The sequence below is a fragment of the Esox lucius genome, chromosome 16, assembly GCF_011004845.1.
Source record: "Esox lucius isolate fEsoLuc1 chromosome 16, fEsoLuc1.pri, whole genome shotgun sequence".
In the NCBI taxonomy this organism is placed as follows: domain Eukaryota; kingdom Metazoa; phylum Chordata; class Actinopteri; order Esociformes; family Esocidae; genus Esox; species Esox lucius.
In genome coordinates this window covers 8,861,267-8,882,391 of record NC_047584.1, presented here as the reverse complement: position 1 = coordinate 8,882,391, position 21,125 = coordinate 8,861,267, and positions in this window count along the sequence as shown.

Genomic DNA, 21,125 nt, shown 5'->3' with positions numbered 1-21,125 from the left:
AATTACAGTTACAGTATCAAAGATAAATCTTTCAAGTATCAAGTATTAAAGATAAAAAGTACAAGTATCAAAGATGCAAAGATGCAGGCAGAAGGAAAAGTAAATGCATGAGAGAGCTTCCGCAAACTCCACTCTGGTATATATCCCCTAACTAAAGGGGGTTGGTTTATTGACCTAAAGATAACAAAACTAGTACTGAAGAATAGAACCCCTTATCAATTAGGGACACATTCTGATCTGTTCTGGGGCCATCTCCTAAGACAGAGTGGTGTTATCTCGAGAAGCAAACCAGCTAGGCAATAACAAGCAAACCTGTTGTCCCTGCATTCACATCTTGCAGAGACAAATGTTAACCGTTAACATTCCAATGATTACAAAGATAGAAATTAAGTACATAGGTATACATGTCTATCATAAATAATTAACAATCATTGAACATGTAAATAAACAGGTACATTTTTTTTTTCACCCATAAGGACACAGTAAGCATTCACATTAAAATAAGATTAACCAGAGGGAAAACAGTTACATGGAAGCAGAAACAAAAGCAATGGCAACTTAAGAAAAACAAGAAGCATAAAGCAGGGAAAGTGAGTTCAAAATAAAAGATTTGATGACTTATGATAAACTACTAAAAACCCAAGATCAATGAGCACTACTACGAGAGTAAAGAAACGAGACGTTGTCGTTTAATTGTTTGAGATCGTTAATGATAATGGAAAAGACAGACTTGTAAATTTAAGAGCAACAAACTAGAACGCACCCCATGAGAAGATCGAAGGTGGCACAGTTTTGTAGAATAATCATGTGGCATGATTGTAAGCCAATAAGACATTATAGCCAATTTGTCAATCAGTCATGCTGGTCTCCTTGTCAGGCATGAGGCTGCAGGGTTCCACCTTGGAGACAGTCCGGACACGAACATGGGGAGGGCAGGGAACACAGTGTCCCATCTGGCACATCTCTAAAGAGGAACAGTTTGAATAGCCGTGTAGGTGAGGAGAGGTAGACACCCGTGCGGGGTGTGGAGGTGGATATTGTACCCTGTGATATGTTTGACTTCTTACAACCGTTCACATAGTCCCTGGCCCAAAGGCAGGCTGGTGGGTCCATGACACAGGAAGAACAGTCAAAAGTCCCATAATTCTGTTTGCTTGGATCCATGTAAACTAACTTGGGTCCGGGTATGAAAGTCTTTTCAAGATGCTTGAGGGCTGGGAAAAAGGCTAAGGTGGTTTTTAGGAGAGTAAGGGATTCTTTCATCTCTGGAGACCAATCAACTGGAACAGAGCCAGGCAACCCCCCCCCCCTTTAGTGGTTCATTCAGTGGTTATGGCAAAATCAGAAAAACTAAGGGATATAACAAAATGTGTTATTAAACAGACCCACAAAAGAACGTAAGCCCCTAGGGCATCAACCAAAAACAAGTATGTATTGGAGGTACAGGACAGGAGAGATAGGGGAAGACAGATAGGGTCTTGAGTCGAGGAGATTTTTACCCAAACACCCCTATTTTGTGTTATCAAAGGGGCTCAAAGCTGTCGTTATTTCCACCAATTATTTCCGGAGCTGAGTAAGGTCAAACTGAATGTCAAGGGTTAATAAACGTTGCAGCTTCCTTTGGGGACGTGTATTTGCCCATTGGCCAAGTCGTTGGCAAATATGGCATGGGGAATTTGCACATGCGAATTTGACAGGTTCAGGAATACCAGTAATAGCAGCAACTGGTTTAACATAACAGATCTACGTTCCTTATCCTGCATAGCTTTCTCTGCACAATTGCCCCAATTCAGAATATCTGACCATGTATCGTTTTGGGGCAAAAGGTCCCTCATTTCATCATTCGTGTTTGATTGCGCAGTATGTAAAATTACATCATTATCCAAGTCCATAGGAGTCCCTGTTTCCCCGATCCCTCTGTATAATCACGGAGGGCACGCGCAAATCTCAGCACACGTGGAAAATTATTCAGTAGGACTTATGTTGGCACAATGTTGACAGAGCAGAGAAGTTAACAGTGCCAGGACCAATAATAGCTTGTGCATCTGATTTATAATCTGTATAACAACGTTGATAATCAACTACGTCTTGAGGGGTTATTAACATTCAGCGCAGTGTGTTGTACTTGGGCAACGTAACCCAGAGGGGCTAATCCCTCAACAACAGCTACGCAGTCTGCCATGGTCAAATTGTGTGTGTGAAGGGCAGACTATATACGGTCCCAGGTGTCGCCGTTGGGGTCGTTTGCCTTGAGGGGAGGGATAGAGTGGAGGATCGCAATGGTCCTGTGGTACCCCGGAGTGTAATAGATGCAGGCGGATCTGTACCAGGGGCCCTATTCAACTCTGTTACGAGAGCTGAACCACGAGTAAAAGACATTCCCAGGGGAAAAGCCTCATCAGGCGACAGTGGTGTAACAGGTGCAAGTGGCGGATACAGGGAGGAAGAATAAATAAACATAGAGTTGACATTTTTTGGTTCCTTCAATAGATCCTCTCCACATCACCTTGTTGGAGCAACCAGCCAGATAGAAAGAACCCAAGAGCGTGCAGAACCTGAGATGCCCAGGCCTTAGAGGATAGAGGATGAAGACACAGGAGAAAAGAGTCAGCTTGTGCAGTGTGAACAGCCTTTATGACAGATTGCAATACCAGTTGAGTAATTATAATTAATTAAAAAAAAATTCTGAGACAAATTGGAGGATCAAGTATGGGTTTCTTGAGGAGGGAAGCGACTGTGGGGACACCGACATTGTTCAGGGATAAATTGGTGAGGGAAGTGAGAACTGGCAGAAGGTCTCCAGAGCTGATCTGGATTAAGGAGATGGGGAGGGGGTCAGGGCAGGTTGTACAGCGACCAGACATCACTAGTTGAAGGATTTCATCTTGAGAGAGCCGGAAAAAAAGTTAATGGATAGATGAGTTCAGTGTGTGAGGGTTCAGGGGACTCAATTGGCTGGGGGAATGAGAATACCTTCCACCTTTTCAAATGAATTGACAGCCATCCGCAGAGAAGGATGATGGAGGTGTAGCTTGACATTTGGAGATGAAAATAGTTTTAGCAGGAGATAGACCGTACTTGGCAACACCTCCAATCGTATTGGCACTGGCAAGTACTTCCTCATTTAATGAGCAGTGTGAAAAGAAGTGTACAGATAGAATGTCAAACTAGCTTAGATATTAATAGGAGTTACTTTTTTTCTCTTCCCATATAGTTTTCCCAGCTATGTAGTAGCATTACTTCCAGATTGCCCTGAGCAGGTTGTATGCAGGTGCCATATAGCAATACTATACTGAACTTAAAAATTATATTCACATTTAACATATAGTACCATTTACTTATTGTAAATCAAATATTTTGGGATTTTATTAAGACCAGGTTGAATTAGTGAATAGAGACCAGGTTGGAACAGAAGCTGAAATTTAAGGGTTTATCTATTGTTCCTTTCTTAGATTTTAAACAAGTATCATTAGAGTATCTCGGGCACATAGGCACTTGGTTTGTGCTCAGACATGATAGCCATTAGTTTACACTGATAACTTCTCAGCAGAGAACGCTGTGTAGACGATTAGTTTTGCCCACGCACAAGAAATACCCTATTCTTCTCGCTCTCATTGACTTTTGCTAGTGATTTCCTCTGCCCTTTTTTATTGGCTCAGAACAGGCATCTAACAACAAAAAATTCAAGACGAAACGCTAAGTGATAGGTGTAAGCTGTGGGTGGTCAACCGAACAAATCATGAGGTGAGTTACCAATCAGAGTTAAGATGAGTGCCAAGTGGTTGCAAGGTCTACAATCACTCTTTTAGGCTAAAACACCTGAAATCAATAGTCAATAGGGGTGTCCACATACTTTTGGCCATTTCGTGTAGACGAAATGCAGGAAAAAACTAATCTCCACTGTGAAGTACATACTGGTGGATATGTAGGCAAAGCTGAAGAGGAGTGGTCCATAAGCGAGTACCAAGGAGAAATGGTCTCAGAATCCTTAACGTGTTCTCCCACCTCATAAAATATTGTAAGAGAAGACCCAGTGCTGTTGTCTTAGCAAAGGAAAGGTGCACAAAGTACTAAATGCAGGAGTTCCAGTAATAATATAATGAAAATATACTATAAAGAAAATATTACACCTAAAGACATTTCTTTGAAACATTCCATGTATCTAATTTTGGGTGTAATATTAAGCTACTAAACAAAGAAATGTTTTCATAGACTGTTTCTCTAATCTTAACCAAGGGTGCCAATTGTTCTGGAGGGCTCTCTATTTCCTTTTGACATTCCCTCCTAATCTTCTTTCAGGCAAAAGCTTATCTTTCTGGGGACCAGGACTACAGCTGTTGTGTGTGTGGTGTAACATACATATATTCCATTTATCCAAAAAATGTATTCCTAGTACCTTCCATGAGCAACTGGCTAAATAACAACATGGCTAGTTTCCAGGAGTCCTAATGATCCTACCAGACCCCTAATGTATTCACAGCCAAAAAAATCTAATCAGTTCTATGGACTATACACCTTTTTACTATGTCAACCACGTCCTATCGCATGCTCCCCGACCCCAGTCTTTTCATTCAGTGTCCTCAGCCAAATGGATGGTTGCTTCAGGCATTATCATTTATGAATATCAATACACACATTTTTGTTGAGTGAGCCAGAGTGTGATAGTACCTGAGGCCATCCACCTGCTCCTGATGATGACAGGGGAAAACAGCCCATTCAAATAGCCACATTTTCAGCTATTCATTTGCTTCTAATTAGCATTTGTGAGATTTTATCTGGCTTTATATGCTTTATTAATTTACATATCAAGTCAAAAATGCTATCTACTTATTGACTGTGACACAATGTTTATTAACTATTAAAATCATAGTTAAAAAAGCATATTCATAGGATTTCATGAAAAGGTGGTCTGGAGTGGTTCAATGCTCTATTGATAAGTAGTCAAAACTTGTCCTCGTTTTTAAAGACAAGTTACTACTTCCCCTCCCTCGCTCAACAGATTTTCTAAACATCATCTTGGTAAACTGATTGGCTACAGGTAGCTAGGTAACTTACTTTACATAACACAGCAACTTGTTATCATAAAGGGTGCATTTTTGGAAGTGATCTTACATGGTGATATTGAATCATACATGTTTGACCTGAAGCTTTTTAGTACATTATATTGATTGGTGCCTGTCTTCTTGCCAGAGATGGGGACAAGTCACACATGGTCAAGTCCAAGCAAGTCTCAAGTCTAAACCATCAAGTCTCGAGTCAAGTCTCAAGTGACAGTTCAGATAAATCAAGCAAGTCAAGTCAAGTCAAGGGTTCACCCTAAGCAAGTCAAGTCGAGTCCTTATAAGTTTCAAGTCAAGTCAAGTCACAGTACTAAAGAGATGAACACACACACACACACTGTCCTCTGTTTCTGACGTGCGCTCGGTGCGAAGCTCGATTTCAAAATCAAATATTTTTCTCCTCCGCGGTACAATTCTTTGGGGGGACGAAGCGGAGGGATCTTGAATCAGCCTGAAGGGGTTGTATTCGCTATAACAACCGCCTCGCTATACCTTATCCCGCTTATTACATGGCAACCTACCAAATAAATCTATAATTTGACACAAAATATTGATTTCAAAAGGAATTTATTGATTTAAAAACGATTGTATTGCTTCCTCTAAAGAAAATAGTCCGTTCCGTCTCTGGTTAGAATCCTGCTGCGTCAATTGCAACGCGCTGTTTTTCAGGGCAACGGTCTGTTATCAAGAAATAACACGCAATCTGCACTGGAATTCAGCCAATCCATGTAATAAGGGCTAATAATAACAACCTTATAAACTAATTATTGTGACTGAAAAACGTTAGTTACCTATTGTAACTCTGGTTATATGAGTGGAGCGGAGCCCCCTAGAGGGGCTTTAGCTCCTAGTGGTTTACCCATGCCGCGTCAGCGGCCGTACTGAAAACTCATTATGCAAGATGCATCAGCCAATCAGGGCACGCGTGCCCCTATATATGACCCGTGAGCCCAGAGAACGTCCTCCCGAAATTATTCAGCATAACTCATGGGACGGCAGGGCAACAGGTCTAGGGGGCTCCGCTCCACTCATATAACCAGAGTTACAATAGGTAACTAACGTTATATTTCGTGGAGCTCCGCCCCCTAGAGGGGCTTTAGCTCCTAGTGGTTCACGGCGGAGCGAGCGAGCCAAAAATATACTCCCTGCCGGAACACCAGTAAGCTAAAAAAGGATCAGTAAAAAAATCCCAATTACCCCAAGACGAACATCCCGACAGCTGACAAAGTCAGAAGGTGATGCCCGAATGCTTATGAAGGAATCCCCCAGCATAGCGTAAGAAAATAAGCTATGCAGGGAGAAGGGATGTTGAACTCAAACGATAGGGAAACGTATCCATCCCGCATAAGCCTAACAATATACGTCCATGCACCACACATCACGAAATGAGGGGCATGAAGATATAAACAAAAACGAAAGTTCAGAGGTCCCGGGCAGCTGCCCCAAGGACAGAATGAACGAGGGAAGACGGAGACACGTCCATCAAATAAAAACGGACAAACGCCGAAGGCGTCGAGCACGACGCCGCGGTGCAAATGTCATCCACTCTGACTCCGTGGAAAAGGGCAGAAGAGGCAGCAACACCCCGCATGGAGTGTGCACGGAGACCCTCCGGAACAACGGAACCTGAAGCTCCATAGGCCAAAGTGATACAGTCACAAAGCCAATGGGACAGACAATGTTTGGAAAGCGGACAACCCAACGAGGAGTTCGCATAGCAAACAAACAACTGGGGAGTCAATCTGATAACCTGGTGCGTTCCACATACAAGGCAAGGGCACGCACCGGGCACAAATGGTGAAGCCTCTCGTCCTCCTCCCGAGCGTGCGAGGGAGGGAAGAAGGCCTGTAGTTGAATGGTCCTTGACCGAAAAGAACTCGTGATACTTTTCGGCACGAAGGATGGGTTAGGTCTCAACGTAGCGCAACCCAAGTCCTCTCTGATGGCCAAGAACCCGGGGCGCACAGAGAGAGCGCGGAGATCACTCACCCGTTTGGCGGAGCACAGTGCAACAAGCAGGGCCGTCTTAAGGGAAAGCAACTTGAGAGAGCACTGTTGTAAGGGCTCGAATGGGGGTGCGCAGAGGGCGCCCAGCACCTTAGCCAGGTCCCATTGAGGAGCGCCCAGTCTAACCGTCGGGCGCAGACGGCTCGTCCCCGAAAGGAAACGGCGAAGAAGAGGATGGCTGAAAACAGTTTTTCCAGCAAAACCTTCATGGCACGCAGAGATGGCAGATGCGTAGCCGCGGATGGTCGAAGGAGACCTATCCATATCGAAGAGATACTGCAGGAACGATAGAATCTCCTCCACAGGACAACACGAAGGGTCCGAGGACCTCTGCGCGCACCATGATACAAACATATTCCAGCGAGAGGAATATAATTTGGATGTAGACGATGCCCTAGCGCCCTGGATGGTGCGCACCACGGCTTCGGACAAACCCCTGTTCAAGAGCCTGACCCACTCAGGTGCCAGACCCTGAGGGCTCCTGAGAGCACTGGAGGGTGTAGAATCGAGCCCTCTGCTTGGGACAGCGTGTCCTGTCTGGGCGGAATTGACCAAGGACGGTCCACCAGCAGCTGGATCATCTCCGGATACCAGATGGCTGCGGGGCGGTCGGGTGCCACCAGGATGACCCGAACCCCCTCCGTCCTGATCCGAGCCAGCAGGCGCGCTATGCAGCGTTGCGGAGGGAACGCATACAAGAGGCCCCGGGGCCAGGGGTGGTGCGCGAACGCGTCCACCCCCAGAGGGGGGCGATCCGCCTGAGACAGGGAGAACCACAGGCGACAGTGTGCGTTCCGCCTGGACGCAAACAGGTCCACCTGAGCTTCCCCAAATCTCAGCCAGATGAGGGAGACGATGTCTGGGTGGAGACGCCATTCATGGTGATGGAGGCCGCTCCGAGACATCATGTCCGCGCCCACATTCAGATGACCCGGAATGTGGGCCGCAGCTAGGGAGCGGAGATGGGCACAAGCCCATAGCCAGAGCTGCGTCGCTGCCCGGTGGAGAGCAGGAGACCTGACCCCCCCTTGACGATTGATGTAAGCGACCATGGCCCGATTGTCCGAGCGAATCAGGACATCGCGGCCCTCGACTAGGTCTGAGAAATGCATCAGCACCAATAAGACCGTGTCTAGCTCCAGCAGGTTGATGTGGCGAGTGCCGGGAGGCCACACGCCTCCGACTGCCTGGCCCAGGCACACCTCGCCCCATCCGTGGAGAGATGCGTCCGTGAAGACCTGGATGCATTCCGACACTCTGCCCAACGGGACGCCCTGAGAAAGAACCAGGGGCTCCCTCCAATAGCTCAAATCCCCTAGTAGGCGAGCCGGCAGGGACAAGGCCTGGTTCCGATGGCGTGCCGGGTCGACCCGTTGGCGAGCAAACCAGGCCTGTAGGCTGCGCATGTGTAGCAGGCCCAGGGGAACCACCTTGTGAGCCGCGGCCATCATGCCCAGCAGGGACATGATGGCCCGAGCCGGGCGCCTGCAGGGCGGCCGGCAAAGGTTGAGAGCCGAAAGCAGATCGAGAGCCCTCGAGTCCGAAATACGCGCTCTCATTGTGCGTGTGTCCATGACCAAACCCAGGTAAGAAACCTGCTGGGCTGGTCTCGGCGCACTCTTCTTCCAATTCACTGCGAGACCCAGTCGTGTGAGGAAGGACACCACATGGACAGTGTGTGACCTGGCCAGTCCCAGGGACGACGCTAGAATTAGGAGGTCGTCTAGATAGGTCAGGATCCTGATGCCCTCCCTGCGTAGAGGCTCCAGAGCCGACTCCAGACATTTGGAGAAGGTGCGTGGGGCTAGAGCGTAGCCGAATGGGATCCTCGTATACTCGTAAGCCTTGCCCAGAAAGGCAAAGCGGAAGAACTTCCTGTGCCTGCGAACGATCGGGACATTGAAGTAAGCATCCTTGAGGTCTATGCTCGAGCAGAAGTCCCCCGGTAGAAAGTCACCCTTCCAGTGGGTGCTGGGATACCAGCCGGTTCTGGCACCCTGGACGCCGAGCCAGACCGGTACCCCTGCGGTGGACGACTGGTTCCAGCGGGCAGAGGGCACGTGGGAGGCTGTGCAGGCTCACCTCCAGCTCGCTGTCCGCCCCCAAAAGATCTTAACGGACCGCCACCGCAGGGAGGCTCTGGTATATCGTCCGGGCGACCGGGTCTGGCTCTCGTCCAAGAACCTGCCCCTCCGCCTGCCCTGCCGGAAGCTGGGCCCGCGGTTTGTGGGGCCCTTTAATGTCCTGAGGAGAGTCAACGAGGTGACATATCGTTTAGGCCTTCCCCCCGACTACTGCATTAACCCCTCGTTTCATGTGTCTCTCCTCAGGCCGGTGGTGGCTGGTCCCCTTCAGGGGTGTGAGGTGCGGGGGGGGCCCCCCCCCCACCCCCCACCCCCCCCCCCCACCCCCCCTGGACATCGAGGGGGCCCCGGCGTACTCCGTCCGCTCCATCATTGACTCATCATCTATGTTCTCTCTGCTTCCCCTGTCTTTGTGTGTTATTGTCTCTCTTTATGCAGGAATACTGTTGAGCTTCGCCGCTGTCTCTATAATTAAACACGACAAACACGCATCATCTCGTTCTCCTGCTTCTCCTTCCCTCGAAGCCGTTACACTAACAACCAGATGTACTGTAAAGTTGACAAAGCATGAATTCGTTGTCATAATTAAATTCTGTTTAGAAAGTTCTATCTACTGGTGTGTTAATGTTCATGTTTTTGTGCAGCGGAATAACTGTCTACATGGTATGTACAAAACAATGCTTAGGTTACAGTTGCCTTTATGTAATCTGCTAGGCAAACTGTGAAAGATCATGAATTTGGTAGTCAAAAGGAAATTATCATTGGAAAAGTTTAATTATACTGGTAAATGTGTTATCTTATTGTTTGCAGGGATAGTACAAGTAGGGTAAACATGAACGTGTGGTTTACCGGTGCAATCTTTTGCTTTAAATTACTTTTGCATTGAGTGCTAACACCAGAGAAACAAAATGTTCATCACCTTCTAAAATATATTATTGTATTCTCCAATCAACACTTTGTTAGGGAGGTGGTATCTACATTTGCTATGAATACTGGAACTTTATACTTTTATATTTTGTGAACAGTCCAGAGGAAGTAGTCACTACTGCAAAATTCAGATGGCTTTGAGACCTTGTGTTCTTATGACTCAAATGTATCATTGCTAATATTACTAATCAGTATATTAAATCATTGTGCTACAGTAAAATTCACCTTTAAACTATTAGACACTCACCTTCTCTGTACACTTTGTTATAATTCCAGAGACTGAGATGGCCACTGGAAGACATTGATTTTGTGCAACCATGTCTGGGTTGTTTTCATATATGTGGGGGGTCATTGTTTTAATTGTTAAAAAGTCCATGCGAAGGCAAAGTCTTAATCCCCTGCCAGAGGTAACCAGGTTTTAGGTTAAAATATTGTGATACTTAAGGGAATTCATTATTTAAACAAGAGCCCCTGGAACACTAGTAGCCAAACAACCCCAAAACATCAACGATCCACCACCACATTTAACTGTAGAATTCAGGTGACTTTCTTTGAATGCTGTCTTCTTTTATCAAAAAACATGCTAATGGGCTGCTTGGCCAAAAAGTCAAATTTGTGTCTAAACTGACCACAACATACGAAATTATTTGTTCCAATGATGCTTGGCAATGTTCTGACACTGTAATTTGTGGCTTGGGCTCAATAAGGGCTTCTTTCATGTAAATCTTACAAAGAGCTTGTTGACATGGAGGAGGCATCTAACAGTTGATTTTGAGACTTCAAAACCGCAAGATTACACTATACTGTGCATTCTGTTGTAGCTTAACTTGTGCTTTGGATCAGCAAAGCAGCCCTAAAACATAATATCACCCCCTTCAAGCTTTAGTTGGTATGCGGTTCTTCAGGGCAAAGGCAGAGTAGCTAACAGCCTATGAAAAAGAAAATCCTGTTACATTTTACCAAATGAGAGTATCCAAAAAGCATTTGTTTGCTGGTTTATCATTATACCACAGGGAAGATAAGCTATAAAAACAATTGTTCCATACCATTTGTTGTAGCTAGACAATAGTTATATTAGGTGCCAAGGCTGTGTAGTATATATTCTTTCTGGTATTCCTGTTGTAGACACAAGAGCAGGGCTGCCTAGTTTCCATCCTGGAGGGTTGAAACACTTCTGGCTGTTGTTTCTACCTGAAAGTTCTACCTGGAAGCACTCACCTGGTGTCACAGGTCTGCATTAGTCACTAATTAAAAGGAAAGGATGAAAAACATGTTTCAGATGTTTAGGCCCTCCAATGAGATTGGCAGCCCCGCTCTAGAAGCTGAAACTCACCAATTTCTAATTTAACAGTTAAAATAAAATAAAATAAATGTAAACAAAGAAATATTCCCAACATATAGTTTCCTTTTGGAGTGACAAACTGTGATATCTGCTGATAGGGAATTACAATCACGTATTAACTTCTAAAACCCAAACAAGTGTCACTATAAATTCACTTGACTTACACATGGCCTTATACATATTCTTGTCAAGCTTATTAAACAATGATTTTTTTTGGATTTCACTTTTGTTTTCTGATGTTTTGGGGTCACTGAATTACATTAGAACCATTTATGTTTTATTTATTTTAATCACCCATACTGCACTGCAGTCATAGACCATTTCAGTTTTTGTTGAAGCAGAGTAACACACTGTGGATCTCATGTGGAAGGCTTGTTGTATTTCTCTCCCTTCCCCTGGGTGTATTAAACACAGGTCTATCTGCAGCCCTCTGGTCATTCATCTTCTAGCTCGTTAAGCACTATTAATTGAACACACATGTACCACTGGGGTCTGTTTATTAATTAACATCCCATCACTAATACGAACTACCCAGTTTCTCAAGACAAATGGTCTTCAATTAGAAAGCACTCCCTGAGAGGCCAGAATAAAGCTGTGGTAATGGCCAACTTGTAACAGCATATTATTGTGTTTCATTTGGCATAGCATACTGTATAGCATACAGTACATATGCTAAGTTACAACCAGCATGTTTCATATTTGATTCATGTGTTGGAAGCATGTATTTTTACTCACCAACATTTTACAACATTTGTAGTAATCATTTGGTTACATACAAAAAAAAATTATGTTTTAATAATTATAAGTAAAGTTTAGTACATTTTATGTAATATTATAATAATATTTGTATTATTTACTACAATACCTTGCTTTACCTAGCTAATGTTAGCCATCATAAACTGTACAGTTGTCTGATGACATTCAAATATCTGGCTATTGTGCGGTATAAATGTAAGCCTGGAACACCTTCCAATCGAAGTTGGCCTTATGGGAAGGACTTTAATAACTTTTTTTTATCCGTTTTTTTACTTTAGTAAATAATTGTGAGGTGGGGCACCAAATGCTTTCCAAGTGACTTCCATCTGAGATAGAAACATCACCTATTTTCCAGCTACTTAATTAGAATTACATACTTGACAACTTAGTTAATGTCTTTGCAGAAAATAAACTTCCTTAATAAGTCTAGTAGATCTAGATCTAGTAAATCTAGTAGATCTTAGAAGTGCAACAAACATCTCTTTATTGGTAATATGTTGTTCAGATACAATTATACTAGGGCACTACACTCTAACGATCTTCCTAAATCAGTCTGCAAAACTGTTTACATGGTATAATCTAATAATTAGTACTTAAACCATTTGGCATTATTTACATTCCACCTGATTGTCCTTAGATGAAGTATAATGTTACCTGACTAAAGTAAGATTGCTGCGGTGTCTACCAATTTTGCGGTATTGCCAAATGTTGACCAATTTTGCAAGCTAATCACAACATTGTCACCTGTCTAAATTATTTTTAAACATGATGATGAAAGCAGCATACATTTTTAGTAAATATTTACCCACAATAATTGTATTTCCAAGCCCTAGTGCAATTGACATGCTTGAATAATTAGCCTGGGTTTGACATTTAGCCCTGTACAAGCAAGCAAGCAAGTTTATTTATATAGCCCAATTAATTCATAGAAGAAATTCAATGTGCTTTACAATGAAAAGAAAGAAAAGAAAAATATAAAAATGCAACAGAATAAAAAAAGTCAGATTGTTACAATTCTCGAACCACACTCCATGGGGACTCCACCCCGGTATCTCAATCCTTGCAGCACTAGGATGAACCTGTCAGTCCCTTTGTGAGATAATCTCTGCATCATTGTCTTACCTGGCTGTCTCCAGAGGGACATTTATGCCATGTCTGTAAATGCATTTAATATTTATTCTCAAATAATTACAGTTACCAGAACTGTTTACTGAATCACCCCGTTATCTCAATCCTCGCGTTCCAGCACTTCGATAGACTCGTCAGTCCTTTTGTGAGATAATACCCTACATCGATGTCTAAACAGCAGCACAAGAACTTACATTATACGTCATCAGCAGATTGTTACATTTACACAGAGGTTAATCCTCTGATAACTCCAGAACTTGAATTACAGAAAAATTGGTAAAAGATAGAAAAATAGAAATAGAATAACAACTAAATAATAATAAAACTTCAAATTGAGAGAAATATAAAAATAAATCATAATATTAAAACTTTGAATGAGAAAATTGAAATATTCCATGAGGAAGTTATAAAAGATGTAAGGCTAAACAGTGTTAAGTTTAAGCGCTCAGTCATAGGCACGTGCAAAGAGAAGTGTTTTTAACCTGGATTTAAAAATGTATATGTTTGGGGCACGTTTAAGATCTTCTGGTAGTTTATTTCAGTCTTGAGCAACATAGCTGTATAAATATATAATTGTGGTGTCCGGATTTCCAGAGCAATGTACAATGTGTCCCTGTTCAAATATTACTACTGAGAGGGAAGACATTTCATTTGATATTATGAATAGTTTGTTAATATAATGTTGTCAATAAATACACAAACACTACACAAGATACTGCAGCCTAGTTCTGCCCTGTAACTATATTCACCCATAGAAAAATTTGAATTAATATTAATTTAGTTTTATTTTCATTAACCTAATTACCCATTACCCTTACCTGTGCTCAAAAAAGTGGATTGACATCATAATACTGCTAGCAACATAAGCTAGTTAATGTAACTTCCTGCGTTGATAAGAAAACCAGAAACAAGCGCCTAGTGAAACAAGAGAAAATGCTAAATGCCAAGTGGCGTTTCCAGAAAATATTATATGGGGTGGCAGAAGTGTGGCAAGTTGAAATTCAAGGGTGGCATTATTACATAATAGCCTGATCACAATTAATTGAGCCAGATCGCAATAATTTTTAAGACACTTTTTTACACAATATTTTGATTCCAAAACCATTTGGGATTTTTATGCCAATGTTAGAAATGTCTCAAATACCATGCAGATTATGTCCATTCCCATCAGTTAGGATGTCTAGTGTATGGGAGAAGAAGAGCGTTTGACAGCTATGTCGGAAGTTATAGTTGCAAATCATTGCTTGGTAATTTCAATACGTTTAAACCTTATTTTGAAATGTTTTGCACCAATGCACCGTTATGTAATTTCAGAACATTATTATTTTATAGATTGGTCGCATTAACTCTGATCGACAAAAGAAAAAAAACACTCAAGCGTGTGTACAAAAGAAATGTAGGCCTACAATATTGTTTGTCTCACTATAATAGTGGCATTCAATTTACAATATAAACTACAGGTGCTGGTCATAAAATTACAATATCATCAAAAAGTTGATTTATTTCAGTAATTCCATTCAAAAAGTGAAACTTGTATATTATATTAATTCATTACACAACAGACTGATATATTTAAAATGTTTATTATTTTAATTGTGATGATTATAACTGACAACTAATGAAAATCACAAATTCAGTATCTCCGAAAATTTGAATATTACTTAAGACCAATACAAAAAATAGATTTCTAGAAATGTGGGCCAATTGAAAAGTATGAACATGACAAGTATGAGCATGTACAGCACTCAATACTTAGTTGGGGCTCCTTTTGCCTGAATTACTGCAGCAATGCGGCGTGGCATGGAGTCGATCAGTCTGTGGCACTGCTCAGGTGTTATTAGAGCCCAGGTTGCTCTGATAGTGGCCTTCAGCTTATCTGCATTATTGGGTCTGGCGTATCGCATCTTCCTCTTCACAACACCCCACAGATTTTCTATAGGGTTAAGGTCAGGCGAGTTTGCTGGCCAATTAAGAACAGGGATTCTATGGTCCTTAAACCAAGTACTGGTAGCTTTGGCACTGTGCAGGTGCCAAATCCTGTTGAAAAATGAAATCTGCATCTCCATAAAGTTGGTCAGCAGCAGGAAGCATGAAGTGCTCTAAAACTTCCTGGTAGACAGCTGCGTTGACCTTGGACCTCAGAAAACACAGTGGACCAACACCAGCAGATGACATGGCACCCCAAACCATCACTGACTGTGGAAACTTTACACTGGACTTCAAGCAACGTGGATTCTGTGCCTCTCCTCTCTTCCTCCAGTCTCTGGGGCCATGATTTCCAATGGAAATTCAAAATGTACTTTCACCAGAGAACATAACTCAGCAGTCCAGTCCTTTTTGTCTTTAGCCCAGGTGAGACACTTCTGACGGTGTGTCTTGTTCAAGAGTGGCTTGACACAAGGAATGGGACAGCTGAAACCCATGTCTTGCATACGTCTGTGCGTGGTGGTTCTTGAAGCACTGATTCCAGCTGCAGTCCACTCTTTGTGAATCTCCCCCACATTTTTGAATGGGTTTTGTTTCACATTCCTTTCCAGGGTGCGGTTATCCCTATTGCTTGTACACTTCTTTCTACCACATCTTTTCCTTCCCTTCGCCTCTCTATTAATGTGCTTGGACACAGAGCTCTGTGAACCGCCAGCCTCTTTAGCAATGACCTTTTGTTTCTTGCCCTCCTTGTGCAAGGTGTCAATGGTCGTCTTTTGGACAGCTGTCAAGTCAGCAGTCTTCCCCATGATTGTGTAGCCTACAGAACTAGATTGAGAGACCATTTAAAGGCCTTTGCAGGTGTTTTGGGTTAATTAGCTGATTAGAGTGTGGCACCAGGTGTCTTCAATATTGAACCTTTTCACAATATGAAAATTTTCTGAGATACTGAATTTGGGTTTTTCATTAGTTGTCAGTTATAATCATCAAAATCAAAAGAAATAAACACTTGAAAAATATCAGTCTGTGTGGAATGAATGTATACATTATACAAGTTTCACTTTTTTAATGGAATTACTGAAATAAATCAACTTTTTGATGATATTCAAATTATATGACTAGCACCTGTACACTTCTTTCTACACACTGATGTTTATGTGTTTAAAGAATTTCCAGTGTGCAAAATATCTGAGTGTTGGGAGTTCCCTAAGTATTTTATATGCAACTTAAGCAGTGAGGGAAATTATGCAGTATCTTATTTTGGGACAATGTTTATTAATCAACATTGTTCAATGCCCCTTAGTTAGCTAGCTACTTGGCAATGATGGCAGATAGCTAAAAGCTAATTCATCTGCAAATTTGCTAGCTAGCTAACTTTACCAATAATATTGACGATTGCATTACATTAGCTAGTAGACGATATCAGACATATCTTAACTATAATAAATGGCTGCTGCTAATGCAAGATTATAACATTTTGTAACGTAAATGTTGTGAACATGTGCAGCATTACCTTCTTTCATTACAGCTAGGGTAGTTGAGTGTGATCCTGACTGCTCCGTTGCTTATTTTCCTGATCATGAACCGATGCCTGGTGTTTTTACTAGAAGGGAGGGGAAGCAGCACTGTGACAGGAGCAGGCGGACTCCGGGACTCAACCATTTTACGGGGAAGAGGAGACTCTGTCAGGCTTCAAAGAATGAGGAGCAGGAAACGTGGAGTCATGTCTGTGAACGTCTTTAATTGCACACAAAGACCAGGGAAGCAGAGGGAACATATATACTGGGGGGAATGATTGTGAATGTGCACTAAACAAGACAACAGGTGAAATGTACTGATGAGATGAGCGGTGGTGTCAGAAGACTGGTGACGTCGACCGCTGGAGCCTGACCGCAGCAGGAGGAGGAGAGGCTGCAGAGGGCGCAGTTGTCACAGACTCAAAGGTATTGGATACGGTTACCATAGACATTAAGAGAGCTCATCACCTGAAGTGGAGCTGGAATGGTTGCTTGCTCAGTCTTTTAATTGAAAATGTTGCAGTATTTAGCTGTGTACTCGGCTAACTAGTTGACTGTTTTATCGTGTTTCTTCAGATTTCATTCATATATGCAAACTGCAGTGGCTGCAAATTAATTTCGCTTGTGATATGACGAGCTGTCATTTTCCAGCCAAGATTGGAGCTGTAATGTTGTGCTTTGCTGACGATGTCGTCACATGACCATGATGATATCCTGCATCTGCCGACACAATTTTGAGATGTGTGCCTTATGCTGACTATATGATCAAGTTAGTTGTGCCTACCTCGAATGATTGCTTGCTCAATCTTGCCCAAAAAGAGTCCCAGTGCTTCATTGAGCAAACTTAGATGTTCATAATTTTTTGTACCGATCAGCCATATATAAACAACCACAACTGCTAGCTGAAGTTAGTTTACTATCTGGTTAGTCTACCAGGCTATTACAGAAATTGTGTAGTGGCAAAGGGTTGCAACGCTTGCAAAGGGAGAGTAGGAGTAGGAAGAGGTTGATTTTTTAAGTGTCTACAAAATGGGAGAAAACTAATTATAAGTGTCAAATTAAAGATGATGATGTGCTCTTTAAAACAAAGTTAACTTGTAATTGTTATTTGTTCTTAGTTTTTGTGCTCAATCTGTTTGTTTGAAATGTGTAAAAAAAGTATGTTTGAGAATTCTCAGTAATCCACAGCAGCATTCCTATCGGGTCTAAAGGGTTAAGAAGTTATCACGACAGTGTTGAAGTGTATGAATGTATGCTTGTTTATGTTTAGATAACATAAGAATATCTGTTGATCTGTACACAGGAACTCACATTCATTCAAAGCGTGACAGTAAGTAGCCAATGGACTTACAATAATTTTATCCTGCGATGTCTAGAGGACAACCGGAAGTTCTTTGAGATGAGATTGAGTGAGATGAGCTCGAGTTTGTAAGTCTGTAACATCATGAACAATAGACTATCGAATGCTGTAATAAATAATTTAATTACTCTCTCCCTTGACAACCGGGTACACAATCATTATTTCAACCACTATACGAAACAGCTGATTTCTAACAAAAGGTTTTCTATTGCCGTCTCAAAAAAATTACCAACATTTCACAGCATCAAATATAGAGAATAACAAACATATATCCGCAGCGCATTTGTTACTCACAACGACATCATTATCGCTTTCAAAAAGTAAGGACGTTTCACAGCCTCTTCTAATGTAAAAAGTCGTGGCCACTTTGGTGCTAGCATTCTGAGTAAAGAATTTCTGAAAACTAAAAGAGTTTTGAGTGGGGGCCATATCAATGTGTGTGTGTTGATTTTGCTGCATCCACAAAAGATCTCACAAGCCTCTTGTCTGACTAAGGGACACCATTAATACTAGTGTCTTTGAGAGGAACATCGGTTTGATTTAATATTTAAAATACTCCTCTGTAAAACTCTGTAAAATGGGCACTGTGTCATTAGAAACGAACTACCCTACAAATATATATCCTTCCTAAAACATTGCCTGGAATGAAGTACACCAAAACCGTTTTTTATCTATCCTCTGATGGTTCCCCACTGGTTTTTAGCAACCAGAAAACAAAGATTTTACATTTGACCACAAATCAGTAAGCCATTATCACAACAGTGTTAAGATATTTTTTTTAAACACCATAATTCCACTATTTCCTGGCAATGTAGTATGGAAATGTTCAGCAATTACAATGCTGGATTCCAAAACAGACATTGCGTATCACCTTAACTGGGTTTACTCATCTCTTTTACTGTCTTAAATGTGGTAGTGATGTTTTGGTTGATTTTGCCTAAGATCTAATGCAAGCTATAGGGTAGCTATATACATATCTTTACGATAGGTGTCCAGTAAAAAACACTCTTTAATAACATACCAGCTAATAACAGTTCAAATCATGACTTGAATACTCACTGGCCACTGAGTGTTTTTGATGGATGAGTGTAAAGATGATCCTTACCACATATAGAACTAAAAATAATGCTTCATAACTTTTTCATTTGTTGAATAATTGAAGGAATCCTTAAAGCATTTTGAGTGGGGGCCATATCAATGTGTGTGTGTTGATTTTGCTGCATCCACAAAAGATCTCACAAGCCTCTTGTCTGACTAAGGGACACCATTAATACTAGTGTCTTTGAGAGGAACATCGGTTTGATTTAATATTTAAAATACTCCTCTGTAAAACTCTGTAAAATGGGCACTGTGTCATTAGAAACGAACTACCCTACAAATATATATCCTTCCTAAAACATTGCCTGGAATGAAGTACACCAAAACATGGGCAGGAAATGCTGTTCATTTTTTAGTAAGCTAATTAAACATTTAGGGCCACCGTAGTTGTAGTAATTTGTCTACATTATTATAAACAGTATATTGCTAGAAAAAGACTATCTAAAAATATTACTATTCAACAGTTAATAATTACGCTGGGTATGACTAATAAAAAGTGACAAAGTTTTCTAAATTGCTTTGTTACTAACAGTAATAAGAGTATATAAATATGATTTACTATCTGTAGGCTAAGTAAGTGGCATCTTTGTTGCAGAATCAGTTTAGAACATTCCGTGTCACAAGCAATGTCTATTTACATTCTGTTTTTACACATAATTGTTTCTGTTAACATTTGGAATTGTAATCCCTTCTAAATTTATCACAAAATGTGACCTTATTACATGCGATGGCCATTCTAGGCTTCATTACCGTTCTTCTAGCAGCAGGACATAGTGCTTGCAGCGCTAACTCAGATTTTCCTTTTCAAAATAAAAGCCCTCATTGAAATATTTAAGGCAATGTAGTTAACAATGTAGTCGGTACATTTAATTTTTAATGTCCGTTCCAATGTTGTTCTTGTCTGTTTCATTTTACAGACTACATTGTTAACTATATTGCCTTGTAAATGTCAATGATGGCTTTATTTATGAAAAATAAAATCTGAGTGCTGCCTGCCTAATATCCTGCTGCTAAAATAATGCTAACGAAGCTTAGTTTGGCCATCACTACATGCAACTATTAATTATTGACTCCACATGTAATACCAGGGTTAATAAATAAGCTAGGAACTAGTAACATCATATACAACAATGTCGGTATCATTAAATACCATCCATTTTAAATTACATTTCTGAATGTTATGGCCTGATTCATGGTTATACCAAGTAATCCAGTAATGTAAGAACAATTGTAGTTACATAGGTTATACTTGTAATTAAAAGTGTAAGCAATTAGTCAAAGTAACAGTATTTAACAACCAAAATTAACTACTCAGTATGAGCATAAACCTGTGATATGTACAGTAATCTTCTTTGCCACGCATTTTTTGTTGTTCTAACCACCGTCTTACAGTTATTTTTATTAATAGGCCTACATTAGTTTGTGAACCCGAAATATTCCCTAACAACAGAAGATTATTTTCGCCAACAAATCATCCATAGTCTCTATCTCATTGTCCTCTGGGTTAATTCTTTTTTTATTGTTCATCTTCCTCTCCTTCAAGCCCTACTCTGCACTATTCTTTCGCAGTGGGCTCGACGCATTTTCGTGTTTCTGGTTTATTTTCTAGTATCGTTTCCCCGACCCGCAAATGTTCTTTATTGGGTTGAGGCTATTACATTAGTTATAGAGCCATCACTGAATTGGGATGTTTTAACAATAGCCTATTCACTTTATCTCACTTTTAATAAATTGGGACGAGTGAGTGGCATGAACAGAACAATGTTTTGTATAGTTTGATTGACCGATTTGAGACATACAGCTGGACATTTGAATTGTAAACCTTTATTGTCTTAAAATAGCAAAAGGTAGAGGAATATTTGTTACTAATAATCTGTACTAAGAATTTGGAATTGCAATTTGAACATGCTTTTTATTTTA